The following is a 23,647-nucleotide window of genomic DNA, read 5'->3' as shown; positions in this document are numbered from 1 at the left end:
AAAAGATTCAGTTTCCCTTAGATGAGAAACTGATTCTTCTTTAGATCAAAATATATTCTGTCCCCTCCCAGCTCTCAGGTTATTTCTTCCCCTTGCTTGTTTGCTCTGTGTGTGTGTTTACCCATTATTATTACAGTTTGAGCAGTGATCAAACAAGACCAGCAATCATTTGGTATGACATCCCATTACAAAAAGCTGGTACTTTATGTAACGTGCATGGTAGAAACATCACATCTTTTTCTCAGGTTGCTCAAGCAGTTATATGTCTTTGTGGGCTATTTAATTTCTACTTTTGATCAACATATCTTATGTGCTTTGTTTTTTTGCTGTTCTACATCAATTCTTGTGATGCAAATATAATTCTTTCACTTGCACTTTCCTGGTATTCTCAAGTTAGTAAGAGAAAGAAGGATTAAACCCGTGCCTGTGTTTTAGTGAACCAATATTCCACTATATGATAGATGTAGCTTTTCTTAGACATATTAATACATTTCTGTGACAAATGCTGCCTGAATTTCTGGCACCTCCTGTTCAAGTTAACTCCAGTGCTACCCAGAAGACACTCAACATCACTCAGGGTTTGGGCTTGTATCATTTCAATTACTTTTTCCCCAAAAGGAGTCCTCATTATTTTTGCAATTTTTCTTGTCTTCATTGTTGTCAAATTGCTTCTAAGAGATGAACACATGGAATTCATTGAGCATACAACAAAACCCACATTCAATTAGATATTGACTGTCTTGAAGGATAACAGCAATAAAATGCGGCCAAGGGGAAAAACAGTTTACGGGTTATGATATAGTGACCCAAGCATTGTGGGCAGAGGGGAATTTTACATAATCAAAACAACAATGGGGTGAGCGTGGGGAATGGCATTGTCTCCTCCACGCCCTGTGATCACAGCACTGTTCCTGGAACCAGCCCTGCCGTTTGTGAGAAAGACTCCTTGAAAATCAAACCCACAAATTTTCAAACTGCCTTCAGCCACGTGGACAGCAGCCTCACCTGAACAGCTAGCCCAGCTAGCTGACTGCCATGAGCACAACGTGTTTTCTTACTCCATCCTCCACACCAGTCAGAAAACAGCAAGTCAAACTGCCATTCTTTGACTTCACACTCTTACAAAAAGATTGGTCCTCACAAAACTGTAAGGAACTTTTTTGCCCATGATATGGACTACCCCTGAGTAGATCACCTTGCCAGGATCTACAGATAACCATGACTTCCAGCACCGCCTTTAAGTCATCTGTCTTTGGCTGTTTATCCAGTCTAAACATTTTGTTTGCACTCCATCTAGGCAAAGGAGAGGGGTTAATTTTAAAGCAATTCATCCCGCCCAACAGAGTTGTTTCAGGGAGGTGCCTGTCTTACTCCTTTGATGACAGATGGGGACCGACTGTGCAGATGGCCATGGTAGGTGGACTGAATTACATCCCTACTTTCTGGCTTCAGAGGACAGTTTTCAATGGGTGTGGCAGTAAGCCTATTGAAATCCACTTTGTTGGCTTCAAACCAAAGCAAACATGAGCTAAGAGCATGAAGGAGGATGCTTATCCTCTATGAGACCACCAAGATCTGTATCATTCCCTGTCTCCTTTGGTTATTGAAGGAGTCTAAAGTTATTAGGCTTCTAAATGAGACACCTCATTTGAATGACTGAAATGAGTTGGGCTAAATCTCTCTTTCCTGACTGTCTCTGCAGTTATTTCCTTGCAGCACCCAGATCTGTCAGCTGTACAACTTCTGTAGGATAAATTCTGATCAAAGACCCAGTCCTTTGCCTGTTTTTGCAGAGATACATTCTCGCACCAGAAACTGCAATAACACCTGAGAATCGGGACTGTCACTAAACTCACATACCTTAAAACTCCACAAGTATTTTCTTCTTTATTTTCTTCCTCTAATTCATTTAATCTTTTCCTCCCCACTGACTCTTTCCAAGTGAACACATTATGAAGTCCGCCTGCCACACTCCTTCCCCCACTCTACTCTGCCACATCTATAGGAGTTTAAGTTAAAGGTTTCAGCCCTGTTGTGCTGTGGCCTGAACCACACAGCAATCTTAAGGAATGTTCTATGCAAAATGCTCCCTTTTCCTAGAATTCACTCCCACTTTCAGTATTTCTTTGCAGAGACTCTTCTGTGGGAAAATATAAATAATTTTCCTTTTCTCCCTCCTGTCTTAATTCCATGGTAGATAAAACCTACCAGTAATTCAGTTTTCCCCTTTCATACGTCAGATCTGTACCAACAAGAAAGCTTTATTCTGAAAGCAGCTGAGTATACCCCATATATATCTGCCCTCAATCATGGCTTGCTTTAGCAATTCAGGAATAGGATTATTCCATCCTGGGGACATCTTGATGCACTGTTTTGTCTCACTTTGGGATGAGAGCATGCTCTAATTGCAAGCATCAATGAGGTCCATCCAAACATATCTCTGCTTATAAGCTTGTGTGACCAGACCTGGTCTTTGGCAATTTTGCATACGTCCATTGGTACTCCAGCATTCAGTTCCAAGAGTAAGGACTCAAGTGGACCCTGTCATTTACTTGAGAAGAAATTGACACTTTGATATATTTTAAGACAGATTTTCAGGATGGGGATATATATTTCACCGACATTCTGACCTCACCTATCTCTCCACTGTGCAACCTAATGGATCCAAGTCACAAGTCTGAAACACCTTGAGGACACCTGAAGCAGGTGAGTGAAATCTATCCTCCTGCTTCAGATTCACCACTGGAATCTGCAATGCTTCCCCATCTAGTTTCCCAGAGGGAAGCTACAGTCCCTACATCATCCCAGTCCACAAACCTGGGACACTGCCAAGAAACTCTGCAGCCAAAGGAGGGGAATGCAGTCTCCTACCACAAGAAAAAGAGTGGCTAGTGCAGATGTTTCCTGTGTGCTCTTCTCTGCAAATCTGTGCTAACTAAGGATGCTCAACACAGTTTGCATCAAACAATTGATGTGAACTGTCACCCTCAATTCAAGCTACGTACTGGTTTGAAAAGCATGGGGAATTGCAGATGTAGATCAAATACCCTGGCATTGGAAACAGCTCTGTGTTACTCCAGTAATTTCTTTATTTTCTTAACTTGTTACTCCAGTAACTTCTTTCTCCAGTAACCGCTCTGTGTTACTCCAGAAACTTCTTTTACGAGGCTAAGGCCCAAATGCCTGCAGTGGGCTCCACAATTCAGGCTCTTCTTCTTTAAAATCAATCACAGAGGTTGGCATTGCTCACACTGTTTGCAGCACATATTCCCCCTGTATTCCAATTTCTCTTCAGCATGACTGCTCCTTTTGGTCAGACACTATTTCTATGAGTTCTTGTGACACCTGTAGCTTTACAAGCAACAATTTCTAAGCTGCTGTGACATTCTGCTGTTTGATGAGTTCAAACAACCTCTGTTCATTTATTCATAAGAATCTCGGTTTGAGGCTCCAAACACCTGCTTTTCACAAATGGTTACAGAAATACAATTGCTCACAAAAAAGCACATCAAGAAGTCAGGAAGGGTGCAGACTGATTTCTGTTTAGCAAATCAGTTGGCAACAGAACTTTTTTTTTCTTAGCTATCTGAATCAGGTGCTCTCACCTTTTCTATATCCAGGATCACATGCCATGGGACAAACTGACCTTGTCTGACACTATTAGTGAAGACATATTTTGAGCTGGTATTGCTGAGACCAACATACTTGTTGCCTTCTCCTGAGAGTCTGGACATTAAGAACAAAGGACAAATGTCCTAAAACACCTCAGCTAGATTCACTGAAGGATCATTTGTCGGTCTTTCCTTCCTCAGAACTCAATTTTCTGAAACATATGAAAATATTCCTGTTAAGATCAGCTGTCTCTGAACCAGATTTTTAGAAATGCTTCCATTTCTGTCTCATGTTATCACAATTTCTTACAGAGCACAAAGGATACTTAATCCAAATTCCAGTGCTGGCTGATTCTGGGGTACCTGAACTTCCCTACCTACCTTTTCATCCTTACAGACACTTTGTATCATGCATCAGGTTTCAGAGGGATATCCTTCACTATAACACGCTGTTCACTGCCACCCATATGCATGGACAATAGGTATAAAATTGTTCTGAAACGTAGAAATTGTCCTTCTCCCATCATACCACTTCTCTCCCCACTAGCACTGGATGCAAACCACCATGCAAATAATTAACACGCTTGCCTCCCTTGGGGTTGACTGATAAAATGGAATCAGACAAATGAATCTTTGGTCCCCACTGATCTTTGAGTGCACTGTGTTATGACAGGGTGTGAGGTGACATGTCAGATAATGTATCGTGTCACACTCCATGACTATTTGATGCCATTTAATGTAATGCATCCTGGCATGCCATGATGGGATGACACAGAATGAGAAAGAAGCTGAACTGGAAATACCAATTACCCACTCTTAACCCTGAGGCAGTAGGGGAAAAATATGCCTGTGTCTGGGTGACCCTTGCTCTGTTTATTGCCTGAACTTCATAATTCAGGGAGTTTGTTTCTGGTGCTCCTCGGTCCGAGGTCATTACTATCCATTCAGATGGCCAAAGTATCTGTAACCGTCGCCTTCATCACAAATCCAGGAGAAGCAGTGGAGAAATCAACTGGAAAAAATGTAAATCACTGTTCCCAGAGTGTCAAGTCGAGCTGATATTTTGTGGCTAATGAGCTGCAAAGCCACAGGGTATAAGGAAAAAAGAAAAGGCAGGAGAGAGCAGGCACCACACTGGCAGTGAGGCTGAGCCAGAGAGCAGGCTTGCATCCAAAGGCTGCACGGACAGCCAGGGTGGAGGCTTGTGAGGTGTCCAGCGGAGTGGAAATGAGCAGGACATAGGGACAAGGCACCCTGTTATGCTGTCGGTCAGCATGGTGAGAGGTAACTCTCCCAGCCTACCCCTAGCAGTTTGCTGTCACCTTTCTCTCCATCTGAAGTCACTGCTCCTGTGACCTACCTCCCAACCTGCTCAGGGAATTGCTGCCTAAAGTGATCCACCCAAACAATCCAAGTCAAAGCAAAGCCCCCTTGACCATGGCATGAGGGCACGATTCCATGTGTGGGTATGCTGGCAGACTGGAGGGAGAGCTGGCCCCTCAGCATATAGCCAGGGGTGAGCAGCAGCATCCTGCATCCCTTGGCTGCACCAGAACAACACAAGTCACCAGCGTGAACAAAAGTACTTAAAATACTCCTGGATAGTGGTGATGCAGAGTCTTAGTTTCATGGCAGCCAAGCTTATTCCTACTGACAAGGCAAATGTCAGCAAGGTTTCAGAAATTTTGCTTCTCAAAATCACCTTCCACCTTCACACTTTCCTGCATCTCCATCACATATTCCTAAGAGCAACAATTCCCACCCACATGTCAGGATGCCAAATTCTAAATGCATCAGAGCCGGAATGAGATCAGACCAAGAATACTGCTTCTACTTGATACAAGTGTAGTTTACTGTTTCCACTCATAAGCCTGTGTGAGGTTGTGCTCTCCAAATATTCCTCTGCCAGTCTCAATGACCAGTCCTTTTCCATCCCAGTGTTCTTTCTTTTTCTTTTTCTTTTTTTTCTCCATAACTAATTCCTGGGAAACAATGTCTGTGCAGTCCTACTGCATCAGTGCGATTATCTATGTGTGCTTACATGTGCCCAACTATTATTCGCTTGTCACTTTCCCAAAAGCCGTTATGATGGCTTGACTAAAGACATCTGATTCTTTAGATTTTTTAATGGGAAGAAAGAAGTCAAACATTTTGGTGTGGGGCAAAGCACTTACCATAAAAGTCTTGCCCTCGATGCGTACTTGGTTGAAACCTCTAAAGGAAGATTTTTATAAGAAAAGTTATTCATCATTTTCATTTGGGGAAGAAAAAGAAAAAATATATATTCAAAACAAAATTATATCTCCATGAATAATGTCATAAGGATATGAGATCTGCATTTAGAATATCCATCTGAGGCTGCCTTGGTCTGTTCCCACGCAGGCTTTAGCACTTTGGAAACAAAGTGTTTAATGGTATATTTTCATTAATTATCTCCATGATTGGAGAAACATTACCCTAGCAATTGAAAACTCTTTTAGTGAGAAAAGATTGTGAGAAAGATGGAGAAATGCCTTTGGAGTGCTTTCCATTAGAAGTGACAATGAGCATATCTTGTTATACCATTTAACAGCTGGCAGCTACAAATATGATATGGCAGATCATAACTACATTGGACTTACATACAGACTAAAAAATTCCACATTGTTCACAGATAAGCAAAACCGGGAGATGCCTTATGGCAACGCTGAAGGGAACAGAGATTTATTCAAAGATTATTTTATTTTGGGGGGAGGCATACTGTAATTATTATCTCTACTTTATTTGAACTTTTAAAACATAAGTTCCCCTTTTGCATAAGAGAAAAATGCTAGCCAGTCTCCAGCAGTGTAGCAAAACTGAACAAATTTCAAAATCATACCATGTCATTGTCAGGAGAAAAGTGTTAAAATGATGCAATCAAATTCCAAACAGATGGAATACTAGGGGGGAAAAATCAGACATCTGAAACTGTTGCGCCAAATCAATGGGGCAACTGCAGGATTTAAGATAAAATCTCTGTGTCAGCTCCCGGACAAATGATTGTGAGCAGGAATTTAGACATGAAACACCCTCGGTTCAGACAGACACAGACTAAGCCCCATGAGTGGCACAGGTCAAAGCTGCAGGGTTTTTCAGACCAAGTGATGACAGAGTTTGGGGTGGTTTTTGTTGTTGTTGTTTTGCTTTGTTTTTTGTTTTGTGTGTGTATGTGTATGTTATTTATTTGATTGTTTATTTTTTGGTGTTTGTTTTTTTTGTTTGTTTGCTTGATTGTTTATGTTTTGGTGTTTTAGTGTTTGGTTTGTTGGGTTTTTTGTTTGTTTGTTGTTTTAAAATACTATGTATGTAACGCATGCTCAGTCTCTGAGATAATCTTACACAGAAATGAAGTCCATGTAGGACTGCAGCAGAGGATAACAGGGAAAGGAGCTTCCCAGAGGTGACAAATCAGGAAGGCTCAGAGAAATCAGCAAGACCCACCTTCACCCAAAGCAAAGCACAGAGCTGAGCTGGTTCTGTAGGTCTCCACTAAGCCACATCTCAGCACCGATAATACCCTCATTCAACACTGCCTATTCCTCATCCTGCAGCCCTTCTCTGAAAAATGCCAGCACAGCCCTAGGAATCATCAGTACAGCATGCCTTCTATTACAGTGTGTATAAGTGTTAAAAATGGGAATATATTGACATTCATGAGTAAACAGTTCTTTATAAATAGAATAAATAAGCGAAACAAGCCTTATCTCCCTCCAACTCTCTCCTAATGCATATTTAATGTATTACGAGCATTTCTAGTTCATTTTTCCTTTTGACTCCAGGCCTGCCTGTGTTGTGATTTTCCTACAGTTTAAGTAGAACAACCCTTGTGTTTTATACATAAATTTTACTCTTTACGGGCTATACAAAATACTGTTAAGCTTTAAAGAACAGCCCTTGTAAGAACAAGAACAGTCATAAAGCTTCCACAGGAGCCTCTCAGTTGCTTTAATTTCTTATTTTATTGCAGTAGAACTTTGCATGTTTGAGTCATTCCATTCTCAGCAAATTGGTAACTGCAAGTAAACAAAATGATTAAACATTCTGGATAGTGATCAAAATCTCAGTCCTGCCAACAACTATATTTGTATTGTTAGAAGTGTTGGTGCAATATGAAACTCAATTCCTACCCTTCAAAGGTGGAGCCCAAAAGCAGAGAAAAGACATTTTCTGGCTTGTTAAAAAGCCTGTGAGCTTACAATATCCTGGGAACTTCTGCCTATGAGCATTTCTTCCTCTTGAAAACTCTTTCCTCTATCGCTCAGCACTTGATCTGTTGGCTTAGACAGGATTCATCAACACCCAGCTCCAAAAACTACACTCAACTCTGTAGTAATGTTGCTCACACACATTAGACCACACTTTGCTCACAGGGCATGGATTTCAGTGGGAAGGAGGCACCAGACATGATCTCAATGTGTGGCCAGAATGACTCTTATCAGAGCACAAAGCTTACGTTCATGGTAGCACAGCCAGTGGGGCTTCAACAAAAAGGAACATACGTGTTAGAATAGAAGAGCTGCAGTCTTATCAAGAGCCACTCTGTAGATCAGGGTCCCTAATAAAATATCTGCTTTCAAGTTTTCTGCTAGTGTATTTTAGAAAGGCTTGTTTTTTGGTTTTTGTTTTGTTTTGTTATTAATACAATTAATACACCTCTGGGTTTTTAATCAGGAGCACCACATGGAAAACGGCATGCCACCACATTATAGCTAAAAGAGTCTAAACTATTTGGTTTGAAAAATCTCATCCCAGAGTTTATCTTTCTTTTTATCCTGGCTCCTTAAATAAAAAAAAAAGGCTTAACAAAACTGTGTTGTCCCTCAGACAGTCCTTCACTAACAGCCTGAGCATGTTGGTCTGCATCAACTGAATGTGGCAAAGAGCAGCCTCAGAGCACTCCTACATCTGCATTACTATAGATTTTTTGGGGTATAGGTAACTGAGTGGGGGAGCTAGACTTTTTAATGACAGCAATGTCAATAGAGTGTAATTAATTTTAGATACTAAGAATTCACTGAAATGGTAATGTTCATGCCCTTCAATTGTCAAACATATAAGAAACTAAATTTCTTTTCTTATATTGTTCATAATACTTCCCTCCCACCACCATGCAGGAGACAATACTGAGAACGATCAAGAAGTAAATTCTTTTTGTTAACCCAAAGCAGAGCATTTTCCTTTTCAATTAAATTTTATAAATAGAGGAGAAATGAGACCAAGATTGGAAGTATCTTATTCACAACAACAAGCAGCTGTTGACACAGCCCAAGTGACATTGCAGCTACCATTCACACCTGACTGGAACAGACAGTGCTTTCCCTGCAATAAGGTGTTACTCAATATTCGATCGAGTATCAGGTGCTGACCCATAAACCATCCCCTCACAATCATTAGGTTTACTTGGGCATAAATTTAAAGAAGTTGTGGATGAAGCTTTGTGCACTATAGCCTTGATAATTCCTGTATGGAGTCCTATTATTTACAGAGGAGCTGCAGGCCACAATTATCATATTTTTATTTCAGAAAGTCAAATGACCAGTCTTTATCTAAATGCTTATCAAGGCAATAACTAATAATACTATGTATATTAAGAAATATTAGGCACAAAGCATTATTATTCAATGCAAGACCTCTGTAGGTAACATCTCCTGAATAATTAGCAGCAGCATCTCTGGTGCTCAGGGTTTCAGCAGACAGGGGATATATGTATCACCTCTTGAACCTGTCTTGCAAAAGTAATGACTTGCTCAGATAATAAAGTGATGGAAATCCAGGGGACTCTCAGAAAAATGATGAATCACAAAGTCAAAAAGAATGTTCAATACGCTGATAAGGTTCCCTAAATGTGGTCTCCTGAGAAGATGACTGTACCTACACTCACAAGGAGTTTGGGAGTAGTTTGCTTCAGTACTCTTCATACAGATTTATTTGATGATGGGTTTTGCTGTTGGGTTGTTATTACTTTTACCACAATACTGGGAGACAGTCTGGGAAATGATGCTGTAATATTCCAGGAAGAAATTGCAAGAACTGAGGAATCCTCCTCCTTTCATCACCCGCAAAGTAACTCACAGATCATTTTAGAGAAATAAGCCCTCGGGTCCTGAAGACCTGTGGGCAGCCATGGCAGGCATTTTCTTTCCTGAGAAGTGGTATCTCTTTCAGGTCACCTGTCACCATCTCCTACATAGAAATTTTGGCAGCATTTTGAGAAGTTAGCAGAAATACTCAGCATCTTGACTGTGACATAAAATCAGAGTTTGCCAGGAAAAACAGAGGAGAGGGACCACAATTCCGTGAAATATGTCTCTAAATCCAAATGGAACAGCCATGCAGTTTTTATTCACTTTCACCGAGGTATCTGCAGAAGAAAAGCTTGCAGAGAAAGAAAGTGACTGATAGTTTTCTTATACAATGTCCCTCCTCCTACACTTTGGAGGGGGAAATAAATAAATAAATAACATGGGTGGGAGTAGAGGGATCCTCTGGGAGTTCAGATGTGAAAGAAGGAAAACATTCAACATAAAAACAGATCTCTGTTTCAAAAAAAAAAAAAAATCTTCTTTCAGGATAAGCTAAGCAGTAGTGTGGCACTTTTTGTGCTCTATTTATTATTTGTGTAACAGTAGGACATAGAGGTCTCCATGAGCAAGGTTCTTTGTGTTAGGTTCTTTACACAAGCAATGTAAGAGAGATTACCTGTCCAAAAAAAGCCTTTTAAAATAGACAGGTGCCTAGTGCCAGCTTAATGACTGGACTCACTGGTCTGAGGAGAGCAAGCAGAATTACACCCTTTAGATACACTTTTCAAGAGACAATGAGATCACTGTCAGGACAGCAAGCTCAGGGAGTTTGTGCTCTCACCATCCTTGGAGGTTTTGAAGATCCCAATGAATAAAGCTCTGCTGCTCTGATCTCCCAGCTGACCCTTCTTTGAGTAGGAGGTTGAACAAGAAACTTCCTGAGGTCCCTCCCAACTTGGATGTATCATAGAGTCATAGAACAGCTTGGGTTGGAAGGGATATTAAAATCATCTAGTTCCAACCATACTACCATTTAACCCATGAACTTGTATTGTGTAAAACAGATTTTCAGCCCTACAGAAAGTGGATTCTTATTTTAAAGCCTCTCCAAATTCAGTGATATAATTCAGTTTAACCCACATTTCACTAATAAATAATAAAATAAAATAAAATAAAATAAAATAAAATAAAATAAAATAAAATAAAATAAAATAAAATAAAATAAAATAAAATAAAATAAAATAATTACTCTTCTGCCTACCTGAATTGGATATTAGACACTGACAAGTCATTTGTGTTATTGGTACCTGCAGTGGTGTTTCCATCAGCAGTCAGATGAGCTAATCATTTGCCAATCCAACTTCTAATCACTTTTCTAACAATGTGTATAATTCTTGACAGGAAATTGGACAGCAGTGTGCTATACCGGGTGTTGAAATCTGACCTGCTGACCCATGCTGGGTCTTGTGCTCCCATTTGAGCCCGCCTGCTGTATCAACTTGCACCATCCAGCTGAATCACCACAAAGCCCAAAGCACTGTCCATGTAGCCATGCATGCAGGTCTATGATGAAATACATTGGAATTGCTGCACAATCCTGATGAACAGCAAAGCATGCGGCCCGTAGAAGCCCAGCTGTGTCTTTTCTGCTGGCAGTCAGGGCCTGCCAAGGCAACAGGCAGAAGATAATATTGGTGTCTTGCCTTATGCAGACACTAAGTCATTTAAGGCAGCCTTTGTCCTCTCTATACAGTGTATGAAGTGACCTCTAGGAAGGGTCTTGAATTTTGACTAGGTTCACTCATTAATATTCAATACATGCCAAGAGCACTTAACAGTTCCTAATTAGAAAAATGTTTTTTCTTGCTTCTTACCAGACATCTACATGTTATATTTTGTCAGACACAGAATATGATTTGGCTATGAAAACTTTAAATCAGTGCTGAGCATTTTTGCAAAATGATATGCACCAGTTGCATGGCACATTTGATTGATGAAATGTTTGCTGGATGATATTCTATGAGCTGTGCTATGAGCAGTGGCACAGGACTTTATTGCACAGAGCCTGGTTGGGTTCATTACTTACACTGTAGGTTGACAACTTCAAAGTTGAGTCAGACCTATCCCTGTAATTCTGAATTCAGTTTGCTGAAATGTGAAACTATCTTATTTTCTACTGGCACATTTTAGTCTGATGCTGCTGTATAAACATTCTGCATTATATTACAAGAGAGAACATGGGCTGTCACTGTGACATCCTCAACGTTACACCACTTTGCAGAAACCAGTAGCCTTATCGGGCACTAATATAACCGAGAACTTTGTGCACAGCTGAGAAACAGTGCCTTCATTAGTTATCAACGATCAGCTGAATTGTGGAGACTGTCCATATGATTGCTTATGCCCAGATATGTGGAAATGTAATGTAACTTCAATGTTCTTTATCAAAGTTCAAGATAAGAGACCTGACCCCATAGGCTAAGAGCACGCACTCTGAAGACTGTGGAGAGCTACAACAGCTTGGCTCATGTGCTTTAGTGGGTTTAACTGTGAGGTTACCTTTCTATCTTTGAGCTCTGAGACTACGTATGCTTGATTTAACCTGCTTGATCCTAGTGTTTGACATTCTCATGCAATGCAGAGGTCTATCTCTCTCCATCTTCCAGCACACCTGTGCAAATATATACTTACAAGCTTTGATTTTATAGAGACAGTAAAGGAACCTGTAAACATGAAAATATTTCAGGAAAAATTGGGACAACCCAAGGAAATCACATTGTGCAACTATTAAGAGATAATTATATTCTACAGTGAAGGGTCCTCAAAAAATGTAACAGCGATTAGAGCCACCACTCTTTCTGTTCCCCCGAGCATCAGAAAGCACATCAGATACACAGCAACAGTTATGTAATAGGAAGCAATAATTTCCGGCAATTTCCACATCAGCATATTATATAATGAACACATTGATGTGGAACTGACCAACGAACAAGCCACAGAAGGATGTAACTTTGGCAAGTAGATTTATAGCTCTTCAAAAAAATAAAAAAGTAAAAAATAAAAAAAAAAAAAAAAGAGAGAGAGCGGAAGAAAGAAAAAAGGTGTTGGTTCTAATACCATGCTTTTTCAACTAGAAATCTTCCAGGCACTATACAAACATTGTGCAACACAGCTCTACAAAGCTCCAAGAAGGACAATGAATGGGGACAAGTGTCCCAGTTTCATTATTGTGTAAAGGAAGGGGAGGATGGAAAGTTGTAAGGTGCTGTAATGAGACTGCAGGAATTTGGGCTCCTGTGACAGTCCCATCAGAAATACCCAACATGACATTAAGAGAGCTATTTTAGGCCAAAACTCAAAGGTATTTTTAAAAAATTGATTACCCAGACAGATCTTCAAATCATCCATAACAAAAGTTTATTAATTTTAAGAGAATTTAGTGTCAAAATTTTGGGGAGACTTAGAAAAAAATATCTCTGGCATCTCCTGAATCTGGAACTGGTGATTATCCCCAAAGACCTCATGGATATTTCATATTATGCATATATCAACCTGAGGTTTTGCCAAATGTGTACTTCATTTTCTTCTTGTACACTTGAGTTACTAATATTTTCAGGTTCTTCCTTTGCCTCTTTAGGTGTGAAGTTGTTTGGAACAAGGACTGTCAGTAACCTACATGTTTATTTCATGCCTAAAATAAAAGTATAAAGGAATTAAAATGCTATAATTAATAATATAATAATAAGAGGCTACATTTAAAAAGCAAGTCCTGTTGTTAATCTTTGAAGGGGCAGCCTCAACTTAAATAAGCATATTTATGTTTATTTATGCTTCATTTATGCTTGCTCAGGTATTACAACATTTCCCAAGTGAAAGAAAGCTTGATTCAAAAAGAGGGGACTATCAGATGGAACAATTTGGTTTCATATATGCCCCCTTATCTCTCTGGGATAGGAAGGCTTCCCAGAACAGACCATAGGAAACCTCAGTCTCTTATAAAGTACAATTTACTGTGATTGATTAACACATGCAAGAGTCCTGGTCCTTCTAGGAAAATCAATGGAAGCTTTGCCACTAGTGCCAGTAGAAACCACCACGCGGCCAAAGTAAAATATCATTAGTCTTGCGTTGTTTTTTTTCCCAGCAATGATCTCTACAGTCAGGGCATGATGAACCAGAAATATCAGCATATTAGTATTTATTCTGAAATGACAGCACTGGGTTTGACAAGTGACAGACTAAACGCAACAAGTCTTTGATTCTGGCAGGTAATTCCTTTCCAGAGTCCCAAAGGTTACGCAAATTAGGAAACAACTATTTTTATATTCAGTCTGCAGAGTCAGGACTCCAGGGAAATTGTTTTGTTTTACTTTAAAGCCTCTGGAACATTAAATTTTACAGACATATTCACATCTGTTTCCACACTTCTAAGACATTTACAGGTGATCTGACCTCTTTTCAGCCTCATTAGACTTACCAAATAATTGCAAGCAAACAATCAGACCCCTTTGAAGGAGAAAAACATCCAGACTGTGCAAGTAGGATGCATTCTTAATTGGTACACACATGCACCACTGAATATTGCTTGGGCTCATTGCCGCTGTGTGATTTAATGCAGCAGTCTGTACTTCCCCCTGTGTCTGATAGTAACGTGACAAGGGATTTTAAAATGTATGCGTCTGGGAAACATAACAAAGTAAAAATACTAGGGAGAAAGCAAGGGAGCTGTTTATATTTATAGTAGGTTTTGTATAAGCAGATCCAAATCACAGCTCTAGCAAACTTTGAAGTTGGGGAGAGCATGTTGCAAAGTGGGATTTGGATAAAAGTACATGGCTAAGGAATAACAGAAGCTGCGGATGCTTAGACCCACAGAAAAACAAGCCTAAGTGTCTCAAAAGGGAACTTAAAATGTAGGAATCCAAAAGCTGAGTTTCCTCAAAAATAAACGGTTTGTTGCTTGGGACCTTGCACAGCTGCAAGGAGGTGCACAAAAGGTGAAATCCAGGGCTCTTTAAATGTTTTCAGTTCAAACCAAAAATGTTTCTACACTCACATTTCTCTCCTATGCCATGAACAGCTCAGAAGGTGATATCAGCAAAGACAACAGTACCCCAGTACTCAATTTCTTCTAACCGCCAAAGCATCCATTGCATCCCTGTTGGAAAGAAGAGAGAGCCTGAAGGAGAGGAGCCACCTGAGCAGTCAGGAAGCATTGGATCAAGGGAGATCTTGTTAGTGTCTCTCCCCTCACCGTGACTCATGGTCAGATTGAGCAAGTGAAGAATCTTCTCAAGTTATTTCAGTTCTTCATTATTTTTCCTTCTCCTGGGAAGAATTTTCCATCAGCTCATTAAGCAAGCTCTGGTGGCAGTGACTGAACAAAACAGTGTGACATGGTACTAAATTATCTTTCCACAGGCATAAGGGTTGATTTATAAAGGGTCTTCACAGTGGGGTCATGCTTCAGAAGTGGCCCAAAGGGAGAAAAGCAGCATGTGTTTTGTGGGGACCAGAGGTACAGGAAAAGCCCTGGGAAGGCCTTGTCAAATTTGTGTATCACTTAAATCCTAAGTTTTTCAGGTCTGTCTAGAAAATTCAGAAACTTCAAATATTTTAGGATCAGACCTGCCTTTAACTTTCTTCTACATAGATTATGAAGAGTGTCGATTAACCACAAAAGTGGTGCAGCAAAACAGCAGCAGCGGTCACTTCATACCTGTCTCTGGACACAATGCAGTGGTTGAAGGAAGACTTTAGTTTCCACAGGCAAACCACATCAAGACCTCTCAGCTGAAACCACAAGCAGTATTTCTTATGTAGCTACACAGCACTGGAGAGCCCTGGGAGGAAAATGTGCAAGATCTCTGGAAAGTGGGCACACCCCAACATCTCCTTCCAAGAGAAAAATTGACCACTGTCTAGAATGGGTTGGCACAGGCTGGAAAGGAGAGGTATCCATGCACTTCCCATCCCTGATGCCAGCTTACCACCTGCGAGGTGGCAGGGTCAGCTCTGTGCTCACAGACACTAGCATCACCCAGAGGCAGTGCTCCAGGAAGCACATCAGTGTAGGGCTGCAACAGAGGCCAGAAACCTGAGCAACTCAGGGTCACCGTAATTAAGCTCCAGAATGCCCTGCAGTGCAAGTCCCAAAATAACTCAACATTTCCTTCAGCTCTCGCCAGAACAAAGAGCCTTAGCAGTAAAATTCTGAGCAGCCCACACCCAGCACTTTGAGTTTTAACAACTAGCCTGGAGGAAGAAGAGGAAAGAAAAGGCTTTCTCTGTTTCACAGGGATGGGGAGATGAGGAATATTTCATTCAGTGCGAGGTCTGGTGTCCCATCTTGGGCAGCAGTCACAAGCTGGAGACTGAGAAGATGGAGAACCAGGCTAGTCCATGGATTTGGAGTAACATGCCTACTGAAGACCACATAGTCCTCTGCTTTCCAACAGCAAATGCATCACAAATCAACATGAGTCCTGCGTGCCTACAGCAGTGCAGGTAGTCCTTGAACCAACTCCATCTTTTTTACCAATATTATTTCTAATTCCTTAGGGGATTTGCAGCAGAGTAAATCACATCTAATATTTTATCTTTTTGAAAGCAAAAGATCTAAACATCACTGAAGTCAAAAAGAGTTTTCAGCCTTTTGTGGGATCTGGACAGCAAGCAGCAGAACAAGGCTTTATTTCAGGGGAGACCCAGCAGACACTCCGTGACAGTGATCAATGGGTCTGAAAGCAGAGAAAAGGGAAGATCGGGAATACTGATCTCATTTGGCATGCAGACGGCATCTCCGTTTTGCTGCATGTCCAGCTCAGTGGCAGAGCGATGAGTAAAGGTCGCCCTGGTGACCCCACTCTGGGTAATGTCCCCATATGGTGCACTGACACACAGACCTGTTCAATGAGCTGTCAGAGGAGGAAACACTGGACACTTCTTCACGTTCAAACTGCACTGTCAAAACTTCAGACAGAGACATGTATTTTTAGTCTTAAATCACATTGCTCAGCAAGGACTAAAAGAAAGTTGGTGCTTGGAAGGCTTTTTGAGGTCTTCTCTTCATAAAACAAGGAATTCTGTATCAATTCCCCCACGTGTTTATATATATATTTATATGATACAGTAAAATTAATTGGATGAGATTATGCAGAAGCACAGCATCATTTATATAGATTACTCTTAATAACTACAGAATTACTCCAAGAATGAGATTCTTAATAGGGGTTGCTGAAATCATCCTGGAGAAGTCAATAACAATACAAATACTAATTTTTCAGTCACATAGCGCAGTTGAGAAAACGCTGCAGACACTAAAATCTCTCTCCTTGTTTACTGGAGAAGGCTCCAAAAAATCCTTTGGTTTGTGATCTTTCAGTCTGGTGGGCCAGGCCTGAGACAGACCCCAGAGATTTTGCAGTCTGTGTGCAGCCAGCCTGAGCAAGCGAGCGAGGCTTTGTGCTCCAGACTTCACCTCCCCATGTAGTCCCCTTCACCCTAGACAAGAGCAATCCTGTTGAGCTGAGCTCAGCCTTGGCAAACAGGACCTGCTCTTGGTCCCATTGCCATGCTCTCCCTTCAGCCCCCATGTTATTTCCACCACCAGGTCCACCATTACCTGAATACCTTTGATGCCTGTGAAACACTCCTGCGAAAGGAGAGTTGAGCACATGTGTAAGTGCCCTCTATCCTGGCTTCTTGCAAGAGTTATTGCCACTGAAAACAGTGGCTGAGCTCAGGTGACAAAGGAGGAATCACACTGGGCATCATGCAGATGCTTTACACCGACCTGCACATCTTCCTGGCCAGATGCTGGGAGGAGTACTGATGGCACTGTCCTGTTCTCTGATGGCTCACAAGCATGAGATGTTCCCTGCTATGTCACCTCACAACATGGTCCGTGTTCAGTCACACTACTCTTCGTAGGACCTCCTGTCCTCGGTGTGCATGGTGGAGAGGGCTTTGGGATTTCACAGTGAAGCAGTGCTGGTAGGGAGAGGAGTGATGGGGAATTCAGGGTACCTGGAAAATCAGCCCTCCTTTTTTTTAGAAAGCACAATTCCCTCTGGATGCACCTTCTGGGAGTAGGTTCCTTGTGCCCATTTCTTCTGGGGAAACTAAGCCCATCCTGAAACCTTGCCTGGCAGACACAGGCACAGCAGCAGCTGTGCCTCCACCTCCTGTGGACTGGAACAGAGCTCTGCTCCTGATGGCATCAGCTGGGACACTTCTGCTGGGAGAGAGGAACTCAGCACATTGCACGTGGGAATGGTTAAGGATGAGAAGCAGTTACCAGCCTCCCATACACAGGTACCCAAAACATCCTCTGAAATGTGACCATCCTGCATCAACCCCAACTGCTGCAACACAAGGGAGGACCAGGTCCCTTCTGTGCCTTCCTAAACCACCAGCACCCTCCTTGGAGGAGCAGCCTGGAGCTGCTTGCATGGCATGCTCACCCTTCACTGTGATTAACTCCTCCGTCACGGAGAGGGACGCGAGCATCCATCTCTGCTCGGCCAACTGGAATCACTGGCCAGCACACCCCGTGCCATTTATCACCGGCACTTATGTGGGAGAGACCGACAGCAGGTGCCATTTGTGTCAACGTCCCTGCGTGAGCCGACTGATTAATTAAAGCCACGCGGCCCCCAGGCTGCTGGGAGGGCAAGGAGGAGCAGGAGGGATCGTTTGTTAGCTCTCCCTTAGCGCTCGCTGTCTCCTTCAAAGGCCCTTTGAGTAGAAGCACTCAAATCCCCCAGCACCTCGGGGCCATGGAGGTGGGCAGGGTGAGCTCCCCTGGGAACGGCTTCATGGCTGCTGTTTGTGGGTATCCATGCCCAAGGAGGAGGTGTGGGGGCTCCACAAGCCCACCCCATTTCCCACAGCTTTGTTTTTAAACCTACGGCTTTAAAAGAAGTGACAAAAAGGAAAAATAATCCCAGCAAACACTGATAATTAAACAGTTGCCTCACATCCTGTACACTGGGAATCTCTATTATTCATGGACCGGAGCTGATGGGTGCAATACCATTTCTTTTTGTTCTCACATTACGGATGCACCCACCCAGTTCCACCAACCCTCACATTACCCTCAGCTCAACCAGTTCTAGTAAGCCTGGGCAGATACGGATGCAAGGGCCACCGCCACCAGGCTGTGTCACACATCCCCAGCCTGGCTTGGAAGGGCTGTGTGACAGTCCTCTGGAGTGCTTCTCACCCATTTCTATCCAGGCTGGGTTTTGCAGCTGTATGAACCTCAGCGGAGCAATGTGTCACCTAAGGGTGCCCAAATGAGAGGTGTCGTTTGGGTATGAGGCAGTTCTGACTCACGTTGTGCTGGAGCATCCATTTGGGACTGTCACCCATGCCTGGCACAGCGACTCCAAACCACCTCCTGAGCTGTTGTTGTACGTTCAGCCACAGGCAGGCAGTTTTCCTCGCTGCTCTGGCATGAACTCTCTCCCTGATCCTGATCACTGGCCAAAACCCTTTCCCATACTTTGAGCCTGGGAAGTAAAAGACACATTTTATAGTGGAGAGGCGTCTGCCAGCACCCTGCTGCTTTTCAACACTTGCTTACGCCTCGCTGGAGCAGAGGGCACTGGTTTCTCTATCATGCATGTGCAATCAAAACGAAGAGCGTTCCTTAACTTTTAGCACCCCAGAGGTACTGCCTATTTACCAGACTCAACATAGCCAGTTGGCACCGCTTACAGGTGGCACGAACTCCGATTTTTAGCCTGCCAAATAATCCTATTTCAGTGATCAGGGCTGCAGGGCTCATTTCTTAGCACTTGCACTCACCCATGCCCTAGTCTTACATTGCACAGAGCTAGAAGGGGCCTAAAGGACAAGATTTGAGGTAATTTTGCCAAAGTCTGAGTGTGGAACTTTTGTTGGGTTGTCCAAAAAGAAAACAAAAACTTTCAAATTTTTGTTGCCACTTTATCAAAAATCTGGTTCACCCTGGTAAGTTTTCTAGGGCTTTGCAATCAAGACCTGGGGCAAGAGTTACCAAAAGAGCAATCATAGGGTAAATTCCCCCTGCTGCCCAGCACCGGTGCGGTGGACACCCTGCTCAGGAGCAGAATGGAAGGTAAACATCTGAGCTCAGGGGAGAGCATTCGTCTGTACCTACATTTCTTAGTGTTTGAAAGATAGCATTGCTCCCAGCTTGATTACCCTGCAGAGAAAAGGGTCTATGGGTTTGGGGCAGCATGGGGGCACCTGGGACACCAGGAGGGTCAGCAGAGGTCACCCCTAAAGTGGTCTGAGCACCAGCAGTGCTCACTGCAGAGCTGTGCAGCCTCCTGTGCCAGGTGTGACACGCTGATCATCAAACCCCAGAAAACTGGGAGTCCTGTGATTACTAGGAGCAAATATCTGAGATCCCACTCCAGAGCACAGTGCCCCATTCCTTGACTCCCTGTGTCTGACAGACGAGGCTCAAACAGCAGCAGAGGCTGAAGCCCTGCAGAAGCAGACCAGGGGAGCCCCCACCTCTTGCATCTACAACCAAAACCACTTAATATCTGCACTGCCTGTTGGCAGCATCACTGAAGCCTGGGGGAAATGGTCCAGCAAGCATCAAAAATAAAGCTGTCAGAGTGTCCCTGAGCAGCAGGCAGGTCCCTGTGCATCTGGGGAGGAGGCAAAGCCTCCTGCTGCTCCAAGCACACCTTGTCCCTGTGCACTTGGTCTACCCAGGCAGGGACAAACACCCCCAAAAGCAGCACTCTCTCCCTGCTGTCTGTAGGACAGATCCTGCCGGATTTTTCCTCTCAGGGCCCCATCAGGGCAGCCACCCCCCTTCCCGAGCAGCCCAGCCCCACCCGCGCCTCTCCATGCCGCAGCCTTTGCTGCCACCCAGCGCTGCCCCCGCCGGCTGAATAATTCATGGGCAGTAATTTAGCTCAGGCAATTCGCCCTTTTTTGTCTGCAGGTTTAATCATTCGGAGATAAATCGCCCGCATCCCCAGCTTCCCGGACGAGGAATCGTTAGGGGCCAGACCCGTAATTTATTATATTTCGGCAGAGTGAAGGTTTAACTGCTGCGGGGTGGGGTGAAGAGGAAAGGAGCTCTTACAAAGACCGTGAATTAATGCTGCTGAATACTCATCTCTAATCCCTTAGGTGCTCAGAGGAGGAAAGATTGTAGTTACTTGAGGAATGAGGAGAAACTGAGGCACGGATCAGCGGGAGCCTGCATGGGACCCTACATAGCCGAGGCCAGGCATGCCCCTGCAAACCTGTGATTAACCTGATCCTGAAAATGGGTGCTCCCCCACATCATCCTCCCCTCCCGACACCACCCTGACATAAAAATAACAACAACCAACTCCTACAGAAAGGATTTGCTCAGGAGGTCTCCACGTGGGACCAGGGTGGCAGCAAATAGAGCCCTACCTGGATGCAAAAGGAAAAGGTTATTTACAGGACACCCCCGGGATTAAACAAAAGGCTGGACTTCAGCTCTGCAGTAAGAGCACCCAAGCAGAGCTGAGCCTGGCATTGATGTCTGGCAGACACACACTCCCTTCTCTCTCGACATGCACAGCTAAGAACGGCAAACTTGCAAAATCGTTTTGTCTAAGGGATGAATTCCTTCCTGGTGATCGATGTTAACTTCTGTGGTTGTTGGAAAGGTTTCTGGGCAGTTGGTTTTCTCACGAGGACAATGAAGGAAAACTCGCTTTAGGTTTTTTAGTGGATTCTAATCAGTGTTATGGTTGGTAAAATAGTTCATAGGGACTGTAGTCATCACCTCATCAAAAATCAGTTTCTGTGAAACTTTTTGAAGTAATATCTCACAGTCTGTGAGATCTGGGAGAGTCTAATTGTCCCTCCTGGCTTCCTTCTGCACCTTCCTTTAACCTGCTGCCCTGCCACTCTCTGCAGCGAGACCTGCTTCTCCCTTTAAATGCCTTGGTTTGCTCTTTACCCCTTTATCTAAAAGATCACATGAAAAACAAGAGAGGAAAGTATAACATATACAAGAGCCAGGAAGAGGAAGAGGAAAAGGAAGAGGAAAACAGAAAAGTGTTGTTTTCTTTAATCTCTTTTTGATTGATATATTCCAGAGATCAGTTTGGGGGAAAAAAAAAGGTTTGTCTAGACCACAATTTTATGATTTGTTTCACTACATAATTCTTAGCTAATAAATGATAATCCTTTTTTAATCAGATGCTTACACTTTAGTAGTACACACTATAAAAGTATAAAGGAGGGATTAGCAAAGCTGCTGTTATGTTCAGACAATAATTCTGATTTCCGATTAGACAAATTTCTGTTTTTGGTTAAAACATTTTCCTCTCCTCTCCTTTCTCCAGATAGCATTGCCTATTAATTTGGGAATTGAGATAAACTGGGGTTAAAAAGAAGCTATGTCTCTACATCCCTTGAGGTCCCCTGCACACCCCAAAATATTCAGTCACCACTGAAGACCAGCACATTTCAACCACTTGGAATGCACAAACCTGTCAAAAACCAAACCAAACCAAACCAAAACAAAACAAAAGAAATACAAACAAACAAACAAAACCACCAGCCTCATGAACAGTCTTTGCAGAGATCGAACCATGTGAGGGCTTGGAGAACTTGTCACTAAAGCACTGCAAAGATGCCAGAGAAATACATTTAGGAAGCAGAATAAACAACAAAGATAAGTGTAGAAACTATGTCCACCAGTTATATGCTACCATAGCTAACCCCAAACCATGCTGAAGAAATGTAAAGCCTGAAAGGGGAGTGCATGCTAAAGAGGAAGGGGTTTATGTACATACACTGGTACCTATAGCATGAAATGAACCCAACCTGACCCAGTTTCATTGCCCTTGTTCTCACCATCATTAGAGCTTTACCACATCAACAAAAGTGCCAAAAACTTTTGTTTATTTCTGACCCACTAAGGCAGCATCATTCAGTACTGAATGAAGACAAAAGACAATAATCCAAAGGGAAATGAAGTGAGTAGGAGAAAAAAAGATATCTCTGAGGGATGGCACTCAACGAAGTGTGGAGGTCTTGGACTACATAAAAAAGCTCTCCTCCAGTGAAGCGTAAATGGACAGAGACAGCAAATGATGGTGCAAAGTACCACCAGAACTAACATAAGAATTGATGTAAATTTGCTGGAGGATCCTTTACTCTTGTATGGACCTTGCCTGATCACCTGGACACCATCCTAACATGACTGCATCTCTGCCAGGCCATGGTAACTATCCACTACTGTCACATACATCAGCACTAAGATATCCCTTTTATAGCAAACTGTGCTTAAAAAACTACACAAGGCAGTAATAGCAGGGGAAACACAGCCTTCTTCAGGGAAATCTGCCCATGGGCTCATTGCGCCTCTAGGAATATTTTTAGAGCAGCTTTTTCTGATATAAAGAAACACCCAGCCTAAATATATATATATTTTTTTTTTTTTTGACTCTTTTTCTCACTTGTTCCAGACTGGCCACAAATCAAGATGTTCTCCTGCATTACTCCCCTCCATACCTCTGTCTATATATACTCCAGAAAATGCTTTCTATAGTCTTGGTTCACAAAAGGGTCTGTTTCACTGAACAGTCTCCCCTACATCTCTGGCCAAGATTGCAAAAGGGTCATGCAACCATCATATTTTGGTAGATATCCACCACTGGCAGATGAGCCCTAGTGAGAACACTTTGAATAGGAGCCCAACCCTTGTCCTGATTTGGCCGAGGCTGGGATTCGGATCCAGGCACTTGCTCGTGTCTTTCTGTTCTCCACTGAGAAAGGGAGAAGAATTTCTTGCAGGCTCCCAAGTTTCTTTTGATGGCAGCCAGAAGGCACTCATTGCCATCCGATCTGATAAACTCTAGCTTGTCTATTTTGGTGTTGTAGGAGCTAGCAGGAATTTCTTGCCTTTGCTAAGGAGTTTCCCATTTCTCAGTGATACTGGGAAGGGGGGAAGTGAGTGTCTACTGTGGATGTCATTGAAAAGCATGTGTGATT

General features: G+C 42.7%; 1 long non-coding RNA gene across 4 annotated transcripts in view; it reads right to left on the bottom strand.

Annotated features, from left to right (window-relative positions):
- LOC106019000 (uncharacterized) overlaps nt 1-23,647 on the bottom strand; it is a 236,403-nt gene that overhangs the window by 199,369 nt on the left and 13,387 nt on the right. The gene's annotated exons all lie outside the window — the stretch shown is intronic.

The sequence above is a fragment of the Anas platyrhynchos genome, chromosome 2 (genome assembly GCF_047663525.1).
Source record: "Anas platyrhynchos isolate ZD024472 breed Pekin duck chromosome 2, IASCAAS_PekinDuck_T2T, whole genome shotgun sequence".
Lineage (NCBI taxonomy): Eukaryota > Metazoa > Chordata > Aves > Anseriformes > Anatidae > Anas > Anas platyrhynchos.
Note: the sequence above shows the minus strand (reverse complement) of the source record. Positions and strands in the feature narration are given on the sequence as shown.